This window comes from Heliconius melpomene, chromosome 11, assembly GCF_056956725.1.
Source record: "Heliconius melpomene rosina isolate 202511_hmr_F chromosome 11, ASM5695672v1, whole genome shotgun sequence".
Lineage (NCBI taxonomy): Eukaryota > Metazoa > Arthropoda > Insecta > Lepidoptera > Nymphalidae > Heliconius > Heliconius melpomene.
The window spans coordinates 8,984,197-9,003,433 of NC_140399.1; the positions used below are offsets into that span (position 1 = coordinate 8,984,197).

Sequence of the window (19,237 nt, forward strand, 5' to 3'; positions counted from 1 at the left end):
ATTCTTATGCATCCATGTTTTCTTAGTTAAAACATTACATTTGTTGTTCAGATAATATCCTTACGATTAGAATATTTTTAAAGTTATTATAAAAAACAAGTAGCAAGTCAATTGTCATCGAGTGATGGTTTGTATGGTGTGTGGTGTTAGCGTGATGGTAGTGTGGTAGTGTGGCGGAGTGGTGCCGGCGCGGTGCAGAGGTGCGCGCGCAGGCGGAGGGCGCGGGCGCGGGCGGTGCGCGGCCCAGTGGCGTGCAGCGCGCGCCGCGGACGCCCGCACCGGCCGCACCGCAGTGTCGAGCAGGAGCCCGCCATGCCCGGCCCGCGCCTCTCCCGCGCCGCCTGACAGCATGGCCCCCCCGACCGCCACCACCACACGCAACGCTCTGACCACGGTACGCTGAGTGCCCCCAGTGACAGTGACACCCTCGACAGCTTCGCAGGCAGCGCAGGCCGGCCCGTTTCGATCGAGACCGCCCGCAGACCGAGCGGCCGCGTGGCCCGCTAGATGGCGCGTGTCGCTCCTGCGGCGAGCGCTCTCCGCCCGCGCCCCGCCGTCCTCTCCTTTTGTTTCGCACCGTTTTCGTTCGTGTATATAAAATAATAATAGGCCGGCGACGGTGGTGACGGTGGTGAGAAGGGCCGCGCGGCGCCGAGCCGTCGCTGACGTCAGCGGAGCCCGGGCTCGCCCGCACGCTCCCGGCTTCCCCGACCTTCCGCCACCGCCGTCTGCCGCTCGTCCGCCGCACGTACGACACTGACACGTCAGGCTCAGGCCTCGCGACTGTCGTCCGCCCCTCTCGCGAGTTCGGTTATCGCTGTGCCAAAGCCGTCGTATTAACGAAAACCGTTGTGATTTCAGTAACTAGCTCATAAATAATAAGTCGATCGTGCGTATCCTCCTATCCGTGTCCTCCTAGCGAGGGTTGAGAGGGTTAATTCAATAAAATATTGATACGCGGCCAAAGTGTGTAGGTTTCATTCATGTAATGTAAGGGTCGACGGTTGCCTCTCCTAGCAACAGTGGGTCGCGGCTGTAGTATTGTTCTTAGCCCTGGCTAAATGGGCAAGTCCTTAACGGAAATGAAGATAAGAGAAGTTATATTTCGTAACGGATACATTTAACTAAAGGAGTGCGCCTGTGAGCGACGCGCCGCGCCCATGCGTCTAAGTCTGGTGAGTGCTAGATTGTAAGGCTTCGTGAGACGTGCCGTTGTTTCGTGTAGGATTGTATGGGATCTAAAACTAAGAAGCTGATTGTTTCTTATTAAAAAATGAATTTATTTTTGACATTTGTACTTGAAATATATATTTTACGTGATATAAACGCCATTTTATACAATATTATATAATAAATTTCCTTATATTGATTATTTTAAATTTATTTAATTGAAATTTATTTAACTCTTACCATAAAGATCATTCTTGAAAGTAATTATCGATACTACAATATTTCTATAACATTATATTATTCGTGTTTAGGTTCCTTTTCAATGATTAGGGTAATCGAGGTTACGTAGCTTCCCTAAATGTAAATACATTATATGTCTATTAACATACTGATTCGTATTAGGTTGAATTTTAAAGCAGTTGTTTTGTCTTCTTCTCTCGCGCTCTTTTCTAATAGAAGCGACAGTGACGGCGTTACGTTTTGGGCAAGATTGATTTTAGCAGAAGCTGAAATATATAGCTTTCTTACGTTATTTTCACTTAATTTATAATAATTAATCTTTATAAGAAATCATTTCCTTGAAACTATTAATGGGTTCGTTTTAATTTTAACGTTATATCTCTATCTCAGTACCTCTACCTTACCTCAGTGAAATCATTGCGTATTTAGAGGAGTTATTATAATTTATGAAGTAAGCAACAAACTGGAGAAGTTAAACTTGTCTGCGCCTTGCTGCTATCTTCACTATGTTGATTTAAATTGCAGCAAAATAATTAATTTTCGAGTCAAGTTTTCTCTCGAATATTGCATTAGCCAGGCTATAATTTCATATTTCATTATTTATCTATCTTTTACCTATGACTCTGTCCCTTAGGTGATATGGAAATAACTTAAAACATAATATAGAGGGCGTTGAGACTCAGGAACACTTGCATGCGTCTGTAAATGTCATAGGTTGTGTGTTCGATTCCCATTCGAGGAAATGAAATATTAAATATTTTCGTTTTCTAGTTCTTATAATGTGGCAAGACGCGGTGTAAGTTCCGAGATAACTCTGACTGTAGGTACAGTGGATTACTTCGAAACGATTAACGTGATGTACACATAGTCTTATAGTCTTTATAAAAACTAAGCTTTATATTATAAAAATATAAAGAAACTCTCATAAAAATACAATTTTAATCATATGCTGATACTCGAAATACATGTTGACAAATTATTTGTTAATTTTGTATTTATGTTACTATTTACATTTTAAAAATTTCATTAAATTATATGTATTTTCATGTATTTTTCTATGTAGAGACAAATTACTTGGCTTTACACTTTTCACGCATAAGGAGATATCGTAAACAATTGCTGGTAAAAATCTAGTAACACATTTCATTAAACCACCAGGCCCATTTTAGTTGACAAAATAAATTAATTACGTTTTTATGTATTTATTGCTGTTATAGTAAATACAATTTATAAATTATATTTTGACATTACACAACGTTTTTTATACAAAAAATATGAATAAAAATTTTAGTAACTACCTCTCAAAATTCGTATTCCCCAATAGCACTTACCGGTATTGGGTGAATGTGCACAGAAACTGTCAAGCTTTATGAAATAACGATGGTCTGGCCCTACTGTTTCCTCTCTCCCTCTATCAGCTCTCCTTCTATTAGTGAAACGACACTACTTTCCAATCCATTTCCAATGATGCCGCTTAAAATAATATTTATGTTACACTAAGAACTCTAAATTGAACTTATTTTTTTTTAAATAATGGTAAAATTAAATAGAAAGATAAGTGACTTCACTTACTTGGGAGTTATCGATGTAATTTGATTCGTATATCTTTCCTTGAACCTACGAAATCTATATTTAACATTAGAATGAAAACAACTATATAAGTTGTTTTAAATTTTAAGCCTAATGCCTGGACAGAATTAATTAATTTCATTACAGTATGTATCAGCAATAATAATTTGACATTATCGGTTTTTTTATTTTTTTTTCCGTAAACTGTGTTGAACACCAGTAGAGGAACTGAAAAGGACTAAGCTAAGCTTAGCTAATAACTATTCTAAAATTCATAAATTTTTGTACAGTTATTTCTGCTTAATTTTTCTGCTTTTGTTATTGATATATGTATTTACTTACCTACTAATTATATTTTTTAAACCATTCATGTGCATAATTGACTTTTCTATCTTTTCATTTTCCACCATTAACGAATATTCGAAGGTTTTTGTTCAAATATTATCCGTTTAGTACTGAGATTCTAACGTGAAAATTGGGACAAAATACAACCTTTTCGAAATTAGGTCAGTAAAATACGAAATGTCTGTTAGTCAAGGAATGGTGGGCGCGCGACGATTTCGCCAATTTAATGCTGTATTAACTTTTATGCAGATAAAGAAGATTTTACGAGTAATAAACCTTTGATAATACAGCTTGAATCAAACGAAACTTGTTTAACTAAAGATTTATTGCTTTTAATTTTTAAATAAAAATAATTATTTTCTAATAAACCACTCTCAAAAAGCTTTTTTTAAAGTTTAATATAATTTTATTTTATGTATGCTAAATCTAATATATTCGTAGGTTCTACGAATTGCTACACAGTATACAGCATGATTCATTGTTTTTTATTAAGCTTAGTAAGGTTCCGTATAGTTTGCAATACGCTGTATAATTCTATGACTAGTCAATTACTTCTTAGTATCAAATGACTCACAAAACATATCTAATTAATTTTTTAACGCTGCCTTATAACAGGGAAGGGAGTGTATTAAGATGCTACGTCCCCTTTTACGTCCCAATCACGAGGTATGTCTTGTTGAGTGGCGGAATTTAACGCCGCGTTTTATCTCAGCGGAACGGGGAAGAAGAAATAATATATCTCCCTTATTGGGATACAACCCACAACGATTACGTGTACTCTCTCCACTCAATACGCAATATATTCAATTAGGGCGAAAAGCAGAGAGAAGGAGTACTTTGACACTTGTCGTGGTCCAAATAGATAGTTATAGATGATATAAATATATACATATGTTCATCGAATAGTATATATGTAGAAACACGATTTTTTTTCAACTATGTCTGTCTGTCTCAGATAATTTGAATAACTAGCCTTTTATTTAATTTATTCTGATTATTTAATATTAGTTTAAGTATTTGGAGTATTCTCATTGTACCCGCTTATCTCAGTCAACATAACTAAGGGTCGTCCACTTGTTTATTCAATAATTGTGTTAAATATTATATTTATTATTATAATTATATTTGATAGGTGAATATGAATCATTTTCTTCATAATATTATATTATAGTCAAATATTTAAACAATACTACATCTATGGCCGTATTTATAAGCTGCTCTCAAGTCTAAGATCGATCTTGACATGCCGTTTTCATTTATGAACTTAATTTTTCTTAAAACCTTTAAATCGCCGCCGATTTTTATAAAAAAAACAAAATTCAGACTTATTAATATTTCATTGAACACGTATTTCGTGTTTTTTTTTTAGAATTCACCTCTTAAACTGTAATATTTATATAGTCCAAGCGGGCGAAGCCGCCCAGGTCGGCAAGTATTATAGATAAAAGATAAGCTTCACCTTATTTTTTTTTATCGTATGTATAATGTCTAGTCTAGTCTAATCTAGTGCTATAGACCAAAGTTTGTCAATAATGTATTTATATTTTGACTTATATGTTATCGAAGCAAGTAGACTAACTAAAATTAACTATTTTCTAAATATAGTCGAATGGGACGGCAATAAGTTTAATAAGTTTGGTTAAGTTAAGTTTAGTTAAGTAATATTTCGTAACCATGTTCCCACAGCCTAACCGACAAGTGCACTGCGAAAGTACTAATGTCAGTCAACACAGGATGAAGCCAATAAATCTCAATGACTTTTGATTTCGGTGTTAAATAAGTGGATCGTTGTCAGCAATCATGCCAAATCGTATTTCGTAATCCTTATCGATAAATTACTAAGTATATAACAGGCTTAGTTTTAAAGATATCTACGATTTTTTATGATAAGGCTATGGGACTAGCTGGTAATAGTTATGGGTTCGGAAATCAATTAAAAATTATGTATATTTGCATTAAGTATATTGGACTAAGAAGTATGAAATAGTTTTAATTTCACAATATTATTTCACCTAATCTAACAGTGATAGTGGAAAGTACACAAAATGTTAAAAATACAAGAAACATCACGGCGTAGAGCTCCGTATTTTGTCTTAAGAGATACAATACTATATACAATTATATATATTAACAATTAAAAAGCTAGCTAGCTATGTAATCATTATTACATTTATATACCTTCTTAATTTAATTATGTATATTAATTTTCTTTTCCATCAGAAAATTTCAAAATAACATTAAAAAGCAATACGAGACTTCAATATTCATAGTGATACCATTAAAAGTAAATAAGTGTATATGTTATTGCTTTTTTGTAAACAAACGCCTGTAGTTAGTATTCGAAATGAAATAGAATAGGAATATAAACGTATATCTAATAAATAAATAAACAAAATGTGTAATATTTGGGAATGTTTATCATTTGTTTTAATACTTTCATTTTCTCGCTTTACTAACGAAGTAAAGTGCGGTGTTAAGTTCCGCCACTCAAGACGCACTGCCTCGTGATTCAGCAGAAAGTGGGAATTGCCTTAATGGGAACAGAGTGTCGTAATAATAGGTTCCCAGGTTCCCTATGCCTACCTTACTAGGTACGAGATATGAGTACAGGTTGAACGTTATATGAGTTTTAACGTCTTGTGAATTAGAACAGTGTCGTATTGTACTTGTTGTGGTTGTGGTTTCGACCTCCACTAAGAAAAATGTATTTTGTTCTATTATTGATTCCGTATTTAGAGACTTTTACTTTCTTCAACGTCATCGACTGGTGGAATAGGAAAAGTCTGGTGAAATCTCCTATATATGAAACAATAATAAAATAAAAAAAATGGAATAAAATACGCGTACAATACTTGTTGCCATAGCAACATGTAGGTCACTTAACACTATATAAAATTTATATAATAGTGTCTGCTATTTTTGTTTAGTAATTTTATGGATCTTTTACACATTATTTAAAAATATATTCTTCTTCTTGCTGGATTTCTTCTCTTTACAAGCTCTAACTCTGCCAAATTTCATACTCCCCTGTCCCTACAATTTTCCTAAAAAGCATAGAGTATAGCATAGAGCCTGGCAATACTGTTAAACAACATGACAGTATTAGCCCTAATTCGTATAATTTTTTTAAGGTTGGTAACACTGTGTTCTACTCGTATGACGTACGTACAAATGATATAGAAATACGTCACACAAAAAAATCGTTTCTAATAATAGATTAGTTGCGAAACTGAAAAAAAATTAAGCAACTAAGTAACATTTCCGAAAGCATTATTTATATCTAAAGGCTTAGCTGGGCTGCTAGGGTTTCACATTAGTCATGCAAATCTATAAAGTAAAATAAGTTTCATTACAATTTGATCAATTGTTTCTATAGAACAGCCGATAGACAGACAAAATTACATATATTTGGTTTTTGTTGCTTATATATATATATAGATTTCTAGAAGTATTTTTAGTTTCCCTATAACATTATAAATATTAACTTTTCAGAGTTTAATTAAAAAAACATAAAAATAAAATTAATATAAGCACATTGCGACTGGCTCGACCTACTTTACAACGTATTTGTATAAATCCATCGGTGTACAGTCGCTTACATGGCCTCAGGAATCAATATGCAATTTGTTATTATGTTATAGGATTCATACGAGTAACGAGACGAAGTACACTATAATATGAAAACTTAGCGTCAAATGTTGCTTTTTTTTTCTTTTTTTTTCCCTAGCCTGCACCATCACATTGTTGGGCAAAGACCTCTCTCCACTTCTTCCATTCTGGTCTATTTCGCGCTATTGAGCACCAGTCAGGCCTATAATGGTCCAGCTCGTCTCGCCATATCCATTTTGGTCTGCCAATTCTCCTTTTAGAGCTTGGAATCCATCTAGTAGAAGATTTCGCCCAAGACTCTTCAGGCATGCGGCAGACGTGTCCGGCCCAGTCCCATTTCAGCATAGTGGCTTTCTTGCAATGTTGCTTTTGACATTACTAAAAGTAAAACATAAATTTTAGGTCATTATATTTTCCGTTTTGATCTAAAATCCTACCTACTAATATTATAAGTATGAAAGTTTATGTTTGCTGTAAGTGAATTCACAAAAATTTAAGGACCCATATAAATCAATCAAATCAGCCTGTTTCGGGTCCACTGCTGGACATAGGCCTCTCCCAGGGTGCGCCAAAGCTCCCGATCCTCCGCCTTCCGCATCCAGTCGAAGCCAGCAACCTTCTTCAGGTCGTCGGTCCATCGAGCTGGAGATCCTTCCCAGATCCAGCCAGCCAGATCCTTCGACAGATGTGTCCAGCCCATTGCCATTTCAACGTACTAATTCTGCGAGCGATGTCGGTAACTCCGTTTCTTTTCCGGATAACCTCATTTCTGATTTTATCTTTCAAAGGGACTCCGAGCATAGCTCGCTCCATAGCACATTGGGCGACTTGGAACTTGTGGACTAGACCGACTGTTAGTGTCCACGTTTCGCCACCCATATAAATTATATGATAAATATTTTACTTTCTATATATCAGAAAGCTAATTTATATAGATGCAGTAATTTAATATGTAACACTGTACTCGTATGTCCTAGTATGATGCGAGCTTGTCATTGCCGAGCTTTTAAGCTTACTATACATATATGCTCTAGAATTTAATTGATTATATAGTCTTGTATATTAAATTACAATGAAGTTTCATTGATGGTGTTTTCCATTATAATTAGCTTTTATTTTATAGTTTAATATATATTATGGATATAAAAATATCTATAATAATTGATAAATATATATAAATCAACTTTAATAATATTACTAAGTAATATTTTGTTTTATCATTGAGTATTTCACGGTATAAGCATATAGAAAAAGTAACCAAGTTAAACCACCTAAAAACCCGATAGCATTTACTCAGGTGTCTGTGCTAATCATAAACCAAGGACAAAAGTCACTTATATATAACAAAATTCCGATACGAATATAGAATATTAAGTTTTACATATATATAACTTAATAGTTATTGTTATTAGATAATAATAATATTGAAAGATGACACTTTCGAGTTCTATCGGGCGTATTATCTTCCTGGAGAGTCCCTCACACATATTGAATCTGATTTTTCTCGTCTCGTTAATAGTGAATGTTACTGCAAACATACAATTAAGTAGCTAAGATCAGAGAGAACACACCACCAACTTTCTCTATGATACGGTCTTGTGTACTTGAAGGTATCCTTATATACAATCCCAGGTATGTTTTTGGAAATAGGTCTGCTTTGGTCTACTGGGATCGGTCTATTATTACTGACAGGTATATTGTTGCTAATAGACCTGATATAATGCTAGTAGACCGAGTGGCGCGCACAGAGATTGACATTGCTATACTACATGATGATATTCTCATGAAGGCAGAAAAATTGTTTACAAAATTTTTGAACTTAGCCTTAGAGATTGCTACCATGCGGAATGTTAATAGCCAAAACCTTAACCAACGTCTTAAGAGTTGGATAAAGAACCGAATGCAGAAGGCAGTGTTACTTGAGACGACGCATACTGTGAGGAGGTTCCTCACTCTATAGCCCTAGCTAGCGATGACCTGGAGCCTTGTCCTCCTAAAGATATTTTTTATATTTTAAATATATTTTTTCTCTTAATTTATATTTAAAAATGAAATAAATGAAAAGATGAAATAAAAAATATTTATTAAAGAAACGTTATTTTTCAGTTTGATAAACTAGAACTAGAACTTAGCCCCCTATTAATGTTGTATCTCTACACATACATGTAGCGGAAATGGTAAAAATCTTACACTAAATAATGAATATGATAGGAAATATTACATATATGGGCATTATATGTAAATACATCTCGCTCCTTTGGTTCAGGAAGAAAGGGCTGAGTGCACTTAGAATATTATACTTAAAAGCATCTTGCTTTTCAATATGGTCTGTTAAAAAGCCTAAGTAAAAGATATTATGATATATTTAATAAGACATTGTGAACTAATATATAAATAATATAAATAATATCCTTGTTTTTTTTTAGAAAACGTATAAAATTAAAACGTAGCGGTATTTGAACCCATGGATGGTTTGTAAATACGATTAAAATTGCTGTACGTTTCCCAAAAAAAGTATTTTTCTTTCCTAAGCTTGGAATAATACATCAAATATATCAAAAATATTCTTGTTGTTTTCGTCGTTGTTGTTGTTGTTTATTTTCAAAACAAGAAACACAACGGAATAAATAATATTCTTAAAGCGTCAATTGTTGTTAAAAAAATGCATTTTGCAGGAAGAATTCTATTATATTTATCTTTTTTAAGATATCATAAAGGAAATATCAAATCAGGCTAAGCTCGCCTCCGTCCGATTAGATTTATATCCTACCATTTTTAAGTGGTCGTTTTATTTTGAAGTAAAGTATTATAAATCTATGTTTTTTTTATATAAAGAAGTCAATCTTATTTATACATTGTTTTTGACTTGGAGTTATTTAAAGATACTATATTATGTATATTTTAATGAGTTTTAAAGTGTTATTCCACACTTACGAAAGAAAATCTCCGAAAAATAAAAACTTGTGGATTTTTTACAAAAATTATTACAAATTCTATTTGTAGTCCATTTCATACAAAATGAGTGGATATGCCCCCAAAATAAAGTTTGTGACATTTATAAGCTGTACTTCCCGTTGACTTATAATCGAGAATTTGGTAGAGAACACTCGATGGGCGGTTCCAACTCGCACTTGACATTTTCTTAAATTAGAGTTATTTATAAAATCATAAATTACTTTAACCTTTTATCAAGCAAGTATAATATGTATTATGATCTTTATTAATTAAGGTTATTTACTTTATTTTTACGACTCAATTTTATGGCTCGTTGAGAAGTCAATAGCTTTTATGCCTTATTGTATTTGAAAATTTATTCCTGGAGTTTTATGACATATTTACTTATTACATATAGAGTCTTTTTGAGAACTTTTTGTTGGACTAATATATTATCGGTATAAAAAATAGAGGCAAGTCGTGGCACAAAGGCACAAGCAGGTGACTGTAAACAACAGGTCTTGGATCCAACTCCCACTCGAGGGAATGTTATATTTAATATTTTCCTCTTTGGTAACAAGGCAATATGCGGCGTTGAGTTACCCCCCAACACGCAATGCCTTCTGAGTTCGGCGAAAAGAGCAAAACGTTTAACGTTATTATTGTTTATTTTGTTATCATTGTTACATAAAATTAAAATAGGAAGACTAATAGATTAACAAATAGTTTTATTCTGTAGAGTTGTAGATAATATATAAGACTTTCGCCCTAAATACCGCTTGTTGGCGTTTTTACATTGAAAAAAAAACACTACAAAATTAACATACTACATACATAAGTGTAGTCCAAATAGCATAATCACAGCGTGTGTAATATTTACACGATCCAATTAAAATGCGCTTCTCGTATTTTTTGAGGCGGTCATGGCACAGAGGCAAGGCAAGGCACAGGGGTGTGACTGTAACACGATGGTAGTGGGTTCGATCTAAATTCGAGGGAATTAATTATTATTTATTAATATTTTCATTTCTTCGCTCTGGCACGGAAACATTTGGATAGTTGGAAATGGACTGTCTTAATAGTAGGTTCCCTCTGTGTACCCTGCTAGGTGCGAATTTCACTGGACATATTTAGAAATTCCACCTATGACGTATTTTCTCTGTTAGTATAAATAAATTGATGGAGGTAACTAGTAGAATGTGTGATTTTGCTTTCGTTCGAATTCGATCGACTATACGATTTTTTGTTCGAAAATAAATTGGATCATAAGTCTATTTACAAATACAAACATATATGCTTATATTTTCATATTTATAAATACTACTCGTAGAGCGTTAGAAAAAGGTAAAATGAACACAAAATTGGGAAATAGCTATTTGACATATGAAATACAAAATGCAATAAGCACCAAAATTATAATATTATGATAGTAAAAATGGACATAGATAAACCTTTGACGTATTTTCATACTCTCTCTATACTTCTTTGCCTATAATTATCCTAAAAACAAAGAGTTCATTTGGTTGGACTCCCTAATCTCAGGAACAACTGATTCGAAATTTTAAAAAAGAAAATGTCCATTTACGTATATTATAACGTTACTATATATGAAACAACTCTTATTTATATTCCATTCGACCACTCGGGTGAAGGTAGTAGTCAAAGGTAGTGTAAAATAAAGAGTTTAATAAGAAATCTACGAGTTAAATGCCTTATGTGTTTTTATATATTACATAGAAGACGAATTTAATAGTAAAATCTGTCCAGTTATTATTAAAATATAATATTTTAGCCAAATTATTATCATTACTAATTTACATACGAGTATGTTTATATATTTATAATAATATTTTATATTATTAATTCAGAAAAAAAAATTTTATTTGAAAATATTCCTTCTGTGAAATATTTTAGCTCAATAACGAAAACGCTTCAAAATATGTCCATATAGTATATATTTGTATTGCTGAAAGTGTTTTATAAGGTTTCGATTTCGCGTGACACACATCTTATTTTTAGCAGATGAAAATGGCACTGCTACGGCACTTCGTAGCCGCTCTACGCTTTGCTACGCGAATTCGTAGAGCACTAATGTAAATTAAAAAACACGATTTTTTTATTGTTGACTGGTTGTACTTTAATGACGTACAAACTGGTTACAATTTAACCACGTTCATTCATGTCAACATTCTCAATGTCAGAAATCTTTGAAATATTTCCTTCTTCTTGTTTTATTTGCATCAAATATCATAGAAGCTTAATTTTTCATTTATATCATGAACAACTTACTTCATATTTACCTGTCGACAGCTATAATGATGTATCGTAGAAAAATATAGTGACAATTTCTTGTAGAGTCAAGATGACGAGACGGCCGCGTGACGTCACACGAGGCACTCTGCGGCTGCGGCTATCGATCGGATAACATCGTTGTGTCCCTCTCTCACCATTCGGCTAATCTGTTTCCATCTCTTTCACACTCGCCACCGGGTTACTGAAGGCTGCGTTCCGAAATACGCTACTAATATTTATTTTAACGCAACCATCCAGGCTAACGGTCGAGCACGTGGTAAACGTATAGGAAATATATATGTATATATTTATATTATATTATAATGGTGAAATATAACGAATGTTTGTATTATTTATTTCATTGCACTCTAATAAAAGCGCATAAAAATATAATTTAAATGATAAGATTTTTTAATAGCAAGCAAATTAGGCAAGACGACATGTTACTTTTATGTGACAAGTCCTTTAAATAAAGATAAAAAAAAAAAAAAAAAAAAAAAAAAACGGTCGAGCACGTGGTAAACGTATAGGAAATATATATATGCATATATTTTATATTATAATGGTGAAATATTATATTAGGAATGCTTGTATTATTTATTTCATTGTACTCAAATAAAAGTGGATAAAAAATAATTTAAATAAAAACATTTTTTTAATATTCAAATAAATTAAATTAAAAATATATATTATCTATAATATTATTCACATAACGGTAAATAATTTCATTAAAGGAGTTTTTTATTAAAGATCATCGAATTTAAAAAAAAATAGTAAATCGGACCAAACTTGTAATTTTTTTTATGTTGGCATCCCATAAAATTTTGGATGAACTGGAACAGTTCTAAGAACAGACAAATTAATATCGTCTACTTTCGATTTCATTTATAATTATATTTCTTATTTTGTGTAATTTATTTTTATCTGATGCCATTTTTCCTGTGATTTTTACTAAGTTACAAATGATAAGCTGCGTGTAATTCATTTATTTGTATGCGTTTGTAAATTCAATATAAAAGTAGAAGGTATCTACATAGAATAAGAGAATAATAAACAAAAGAATAATTTATTAAAACAAAAAATAATTATAATTTACATGTTACCTACTAAATCATTCTATCTATAACTTGAAGTTTATTATTAATAATGGATAAATAACATCGTTCCACCTTAGAGTATTAGTATTTAACATAGTATAGCACAGCCTCTACGCTCCACCGCCTTTCTATTTAAGCCGAGAAACGCTCACAGTAGGGTTGTATGAAGTTAATCTTGTATTGTTACCGCTATGATATTGTTATATAATATGTATGTGAAAACATAATTTTTAACGCTTTCGGTTCGATTCCCACTCAATTAAATCAAATATTTAATATTTTCATAATTTAGTGTCTCTGGCATCGAGGAAAAGTGCGACTTCGAGTTCTACAACTCAACACGTAATGGCTCCAGAATTCAGTGGAAATTGGGGAATTGAAGTGTCTTAATAGGAACGGAATGTCTTAATAGTATTCTTAGATTTTTTACTATTTAAAGAAATTAAGTGTTAAATGACGTTAGCAATGCTTAGAGTTGTCTTAGCTGGATATGGAAAAAAAATAGATTTAAATATAAACGTTTCATAGAAGTAATATCGAATCACTATTATTTATTTATTTTTTAAAGATCACAAAAGGCAGGCTAAATGCAAAAGAACCTTCTCTCTCATCTAACAATTTCTAACACAACAACAATGTTTTTCCTTCTTCTGCACGCCTACACACTTCTCCCACATTTTTATGTGGGAGAAGTGTGTAGGCGTGCAGAAGAATTTATAGAATATTATACATGGATATTATATATATACATATATGGACAACAAAAAACGCGTATTTTAACTCTATATAGGGAATCAAAATTCATATGGTACTTCTAGTTAATCTAGAATTATAAATGACAGCTAGCATCTACAGACAGTACTAGTTCAGATAAAAATCTGAAAACTATACATTTGTAGTTTAATTCTAAAAAATAATAGCCTTAAAAGGAGGCAAAATTTTGTATTAAAGCCCCTAGTTTAAGTAAGGTATCAGAAGAAAGGGCTCTCGCTAAGCTAAGCCTGAATTTCACAAAAAGCTCGAGAGCCCGACTCGCGCTTGTCCGTTCTTGTATTTGTATAACAATTTTTTTGTTTGATTATAAATAAAACAAACATTTACTTAACTTAACTCCATAACACGTGCATTAAGAAGGTTTTAAGCTGGATTAGATAAAATTATACACCACTTTCTATGTATAAAACTGTAATGCCGGGGGCATTTAATATTACCACGTATAATGAATTGCAAAGCTAACGCTAACATTTTATTTTTCCTGACCCTTTCGTAGTCTAAAATAAGTAACAGTTTAATTTAAAAAAATAATGTAATATATATATTAATTAATTGTATATACATATATGTAAGTGCACAACATTTATTTATATATATGTAAAGAAGTTCTTTGAAATCACTTGCAGTGATAAGTTCGCCATTGCACATATTATGTAAAAATATAACTTGCCAAAATATCAACGTGTAAGGTTTTATGTGCAAAAAAAGTGTTATTGTTATTTTTATTATATGTACACATATTCGTCCTTTTTTAGCTTGATAATTTAACGTTAAAAGATATTCAATAAAAATACAAAATTAAAGCCTATAGTTCAGGATTCGGCAGAATGTGGAGAACGGAGTGTCTCAACACTAGGTTCTCTCTGCCCTGCTGTGTGCGGGATACAATGTGAAACTAAAAAGCCTATAATTTGATCTTCCACTGCGTTTATCTTCCAATAAAAGACCTATAGAAATTGATTCAGTGTTCCGGACCTAGCCTGTATAAACGGAAAGACAGCTAGACAGTCAAAAAATTAAAAAAGGTCTATTTCTGTTTTAGTATCATATGAATAACTATGCATGTGCATTTATAAAAAAACAGTTATTTGAGAATCACAGAAAGAAAGTAAAAGTAGTCTACTTTATTTATAAACTTTATATACAGGGTGTCCCAGGAGCCAACGATAAAACGAAACCAGGTGATAGACCAAGTCGTGACAGTTATGAGAAAAATATAAAAAAAATTCTTTGTCATGTATTTTTCATATTATATTGATTTTAAAAAATATCGCAAAAACCGACACCCTGTGATGGTTTTTCACGTCCCTGGACTACAAATATTACTCTTTCTTCATTTTTTTTTCTGTAATGTAATCATGAGTAACCCTTCTGTGAATTACAGTTTAAGATTTAAACATACCTACATCAGTTTTCAATAAAATGTGGTGTTTTTGCCAAACATTAAATTCAAAATATTTACTACACCCAACTTTAACCGACTGTACTATAAAAAAAATGTACTACACTGTTTTTGCAAGTAACTTTAAAAGTTGGCGCATTTAATCTGGATTCCGAAATGGTACGACACTTGCTGGATTACTTCTTTGTTGAAGAGAGAAAAATCGAAATACACGATAATCGGGATGACGTTCAGCTTTTTGGTATCTTTTCCGATACATTCTAGCTGCAGCATTTGCGTTACATAACCATTCTCCATGAATGAAATGCATATTGGCAACGTGTCAAAGACCGAGTATATAGCCTGCGAGAGCCCGGACTCGAGCACTGTTCTTATAAGTCCTGGGCCAGCCCCTAAGTCGGATAAGCGTTGCCTGGGCTAAGTGTTTAGTTTAGGGAGGTGACTGGTGTGGTCTGTGATCGCAGGATACCGTCCAAACTCTTATCCGTCTTATAGAGATCGTGATCGATGCCTTCAGACTCGTGCATGACGGATCCAAGGTACCTGAACTTTTCCAACTTAGGGGATGGGGACCCAGGATTTATAAGGACAGTGCTCGAGTCCGGGGTCTCGCAGGCGATATACTCGGTCTTTGACACATTGCCAATATGCATTTCATTCATGGAGAATGGTTATGTAACGCAAATGCTGCAGCTAGAATGTATCGGAAAATATACCAAAAAGCTGAACGTCATCCCGATTATCGTGTATTTCGATTTTTCTCTCTTCAACAAAGAAGTAATCCAGCAAGTGTCGTACCATTTCGGAATCCAGATTAAATGCGCCAACTTTTAAAGTTACTTGCAAAAACAGTGTAGTACATTTTTTTTATAGTACAGTCGGTTAAAGTTGGGTGTAGTAAATATTTTGAATTTAATGTTTGGCAAAAACACCACATTTTATTGAAAACTGATGTAGGTATGTTTAAATCTTAAACTGTAATTCACAGAAGGGTTACTCATGATTACATTACAGAAAAAAAAATGAAGAAAGAGTAATATTTGTAGTCCAGGGACGTGAAAAACCATCACAGGGTGTCGGTTTTTGCGATATTTTTTAAAATCAATATAATATGAAAAATACATGACAAAGAATTTTTTTTATATTTTTCTCATAACTGTCACGACTTGGTCTATCACCTGGTTTCGTTTTATCGTTGGCTCCTGGGACACCCTGTATATGTCTTGATATAGACATGGTTATCTATTGTTTTATATGAATATATTTATTACTATGCAAAATATATAAAATAATTCATACTTAAATTTTAAAGTATAATAATAGTAAAATACAAATTACTTAATAGTAAAATAAAATAAATACAAATTCCGGAAAATAGGGAACGGAGTGTTAATATTAGGTTCACGGCTTCCTCTTTTCCCTTTTCGTATCTTGTAACGTAGGGGGTACAGCGGGAAACTATAAAAAAATACATAATTTTTTTTCAGCTTCGCGCTACATCTCACATACAGCAGGGTAGGCAGAGGGAAACTTGTGTTAAGATACTCCGTTCCCCACTTTCCGCCTTTCCTTTCTGAATTCTGGAGACATTGCGTGTTGAGTGGCGGAACCCAACACCGCGCTTTACCTTCATACATCATATAGAATACATAACAATGTAAACAAACACACATTTGATAAATTAAACTAGTACTCGCTGTGTATTGCAGTATCGTTCGCGACTGTATGACGGACGTTTTTGTCGGGAAATTGGCCTATATCCGATCTTTGCTTGACACCTCGCAAATCGCGATTTGTTTTTTTTCTTTTCACAAATCGACATAGATACCGTCTCATTTTTGGTCAAAACGGTCAGTTATGTTTTGCAAATTAAATTTTAAGGTGAAGGCAGTATCTTGGCTTGATGTCTTTTTAACGTGCATTCTCCTATTGTTTATTAACATACTGTAAAAAGGAGATAATTCTCCTTTTTACAGTATGTTCACCAGATAAAGAACAACAACAACAATTAAAATATATGTGTTTTTGACATATATTTTATTAATAAATGTATCTAAAAATCAGTAAAAATTTGGTAATTTTGATTTGAATTAAGAAAAAGTTATTAATTAAAGTTAAAGTTATGAATAAAAAACCTTCATTTAGTAGATTTCTTCATTTAGCAAAGTGTCTGTATACGAAGTTTTGCATAGATACGTACATATTTGATGTTTTCATTAAATACGTTTTCAGTTTTGCTGTTATAGGAAATAGGAAGAGTATCTCATTATCAGATCCTTATATATAATACTAGCGGACGCGCGCAGCTTCACTTGCGTATTTAGGGGGTGAATTCTAATAACCCATGAAACATGTATTCAAAGAAATATTTTTAAGAGTCTAAATTTAAAATTTTATAAAAATCGGTGGCGATTTAAAGATTTTTCCATACAAACTTTAAACCCCTTATTTGCACCCCTAGCGGGAGAATTCTAGAAAACGATGAAACACGTGTTCAATTAAATACTTTTAAAAATCTAAATTTCAAATTTTATAAAAATCGGTGCCGATTTAATTTTTTCCATACAAACTTTGAACCCCTATTTCACCCCTTTAGGGTTAAAATTATTCAAAATCCTTTCTTAGTGGATGTCCAGATTACGAAAGTCAACTTTTGTCCAAATTTCACGTTTCTACGCACAGCGGTTACGGCTGTGCGTGCGTCTTACCTAAGTCAGTGAGGACAAGTCCTTTTATATATATAGATTATATTTTTAACTATCGGCCTAGTACTACACGAGATATGTACCAACATTGACAGTATGAGATTGTTTGAGCACAATTTCTATACTTCAAAATATAATAATAAAAATATCAATAAAATCGTGTTGCAATTAATAAAATATTAATATAGTTATATACTTTGTCGTTTTATTATCTACGATCTTATGAGATTATTTATTTTGTCACTCTATAATAAACAAAAAAGTCATAATCTATTTGAATTTTGAATTTGAATTCACTCAGTCATTGAATTTGAGGCTTGGAACTTGTATACCAAAAGGACTTCCTACTCACATAAATATTCTTTATTTGCTATAGAAATAATTTAAATAACTTTATGGTATCTTCTTACTAAAGTTTAGTAGCTTTAACGTACGAGTTATTTATTATCTTAATTTAATTTCTTACTTACTATAAAAAAAAAAAAAAAAATGCTAAATAGGAGATCCTATTGTGCATTATTTTCTCCCTTCACATTTCATTGAAATCTAATTGAAAAATTAATTATTAATTCAATGATGTTTTTATGCAGAGTGAAAATGTAAACTTAAATAATTACATTAATAACATAGTTTTCATTTAAATATTTGATTTAAATATTAAAATTTATACAAAAACAAATACTAAACAGCAATATCTTCATCAACATCGTCATTATTCTCTTCATGGTCGTTGGGGGTCTTCAAGCTTTTCACTCGAACGTCTTTGAGTTTATTGTATGGTAGGTTTTCATCGGTTAATCGAGGCTTCGGTTACCTCTTTTGACGAAGTAAAATATATATTTTTTTCTAAAAAAACCTTCTTACTTATTATATAATAGTTATAGGTCATTATTTTTTTTATAGAAATACGAGAAAATCTACGACAATAGCCTCAGTCTTTTAAATAAAGATTATATTTATATACGTATCTATATACTTATAATAAAAATAGTAACGAATCGGTGTACAGACGTACATGGAAGTTAGACAAGAAAAAATGTTATTGGCGGCCTTTATTAATGTAATAGGTCCTAAAACAACTATTTTTTTTTGTCTATTTA

At 32.6% G+C, this 19,237-nt stretch overlaps 1 protein-coding gene across 5 annotated transcripts in view; it reads left to right on the plus strand.

Annotated features, from left to right (window-relative positions):
- The first annotated feature begins 256 nt into the window (after positions 1–256).
- Positions 257–19,237, plus strand: part of cac (calcium voltage-gated channel subunit cacophony) — a 60,252-nt gene continuing 41,271 nt past the window's right edge. For all 5 annotated transcript variants that reach the window (XR_014878456.1, XM_085193401.1, XM_085193399.1 and 2 more), the window contains exon 1: positions 257–394. The gene's annotated coding sequence lies outside the window, so the exon portion shown is untranslated. The remainder of the gene's footprint in view (positions 395–19,237) is intronic.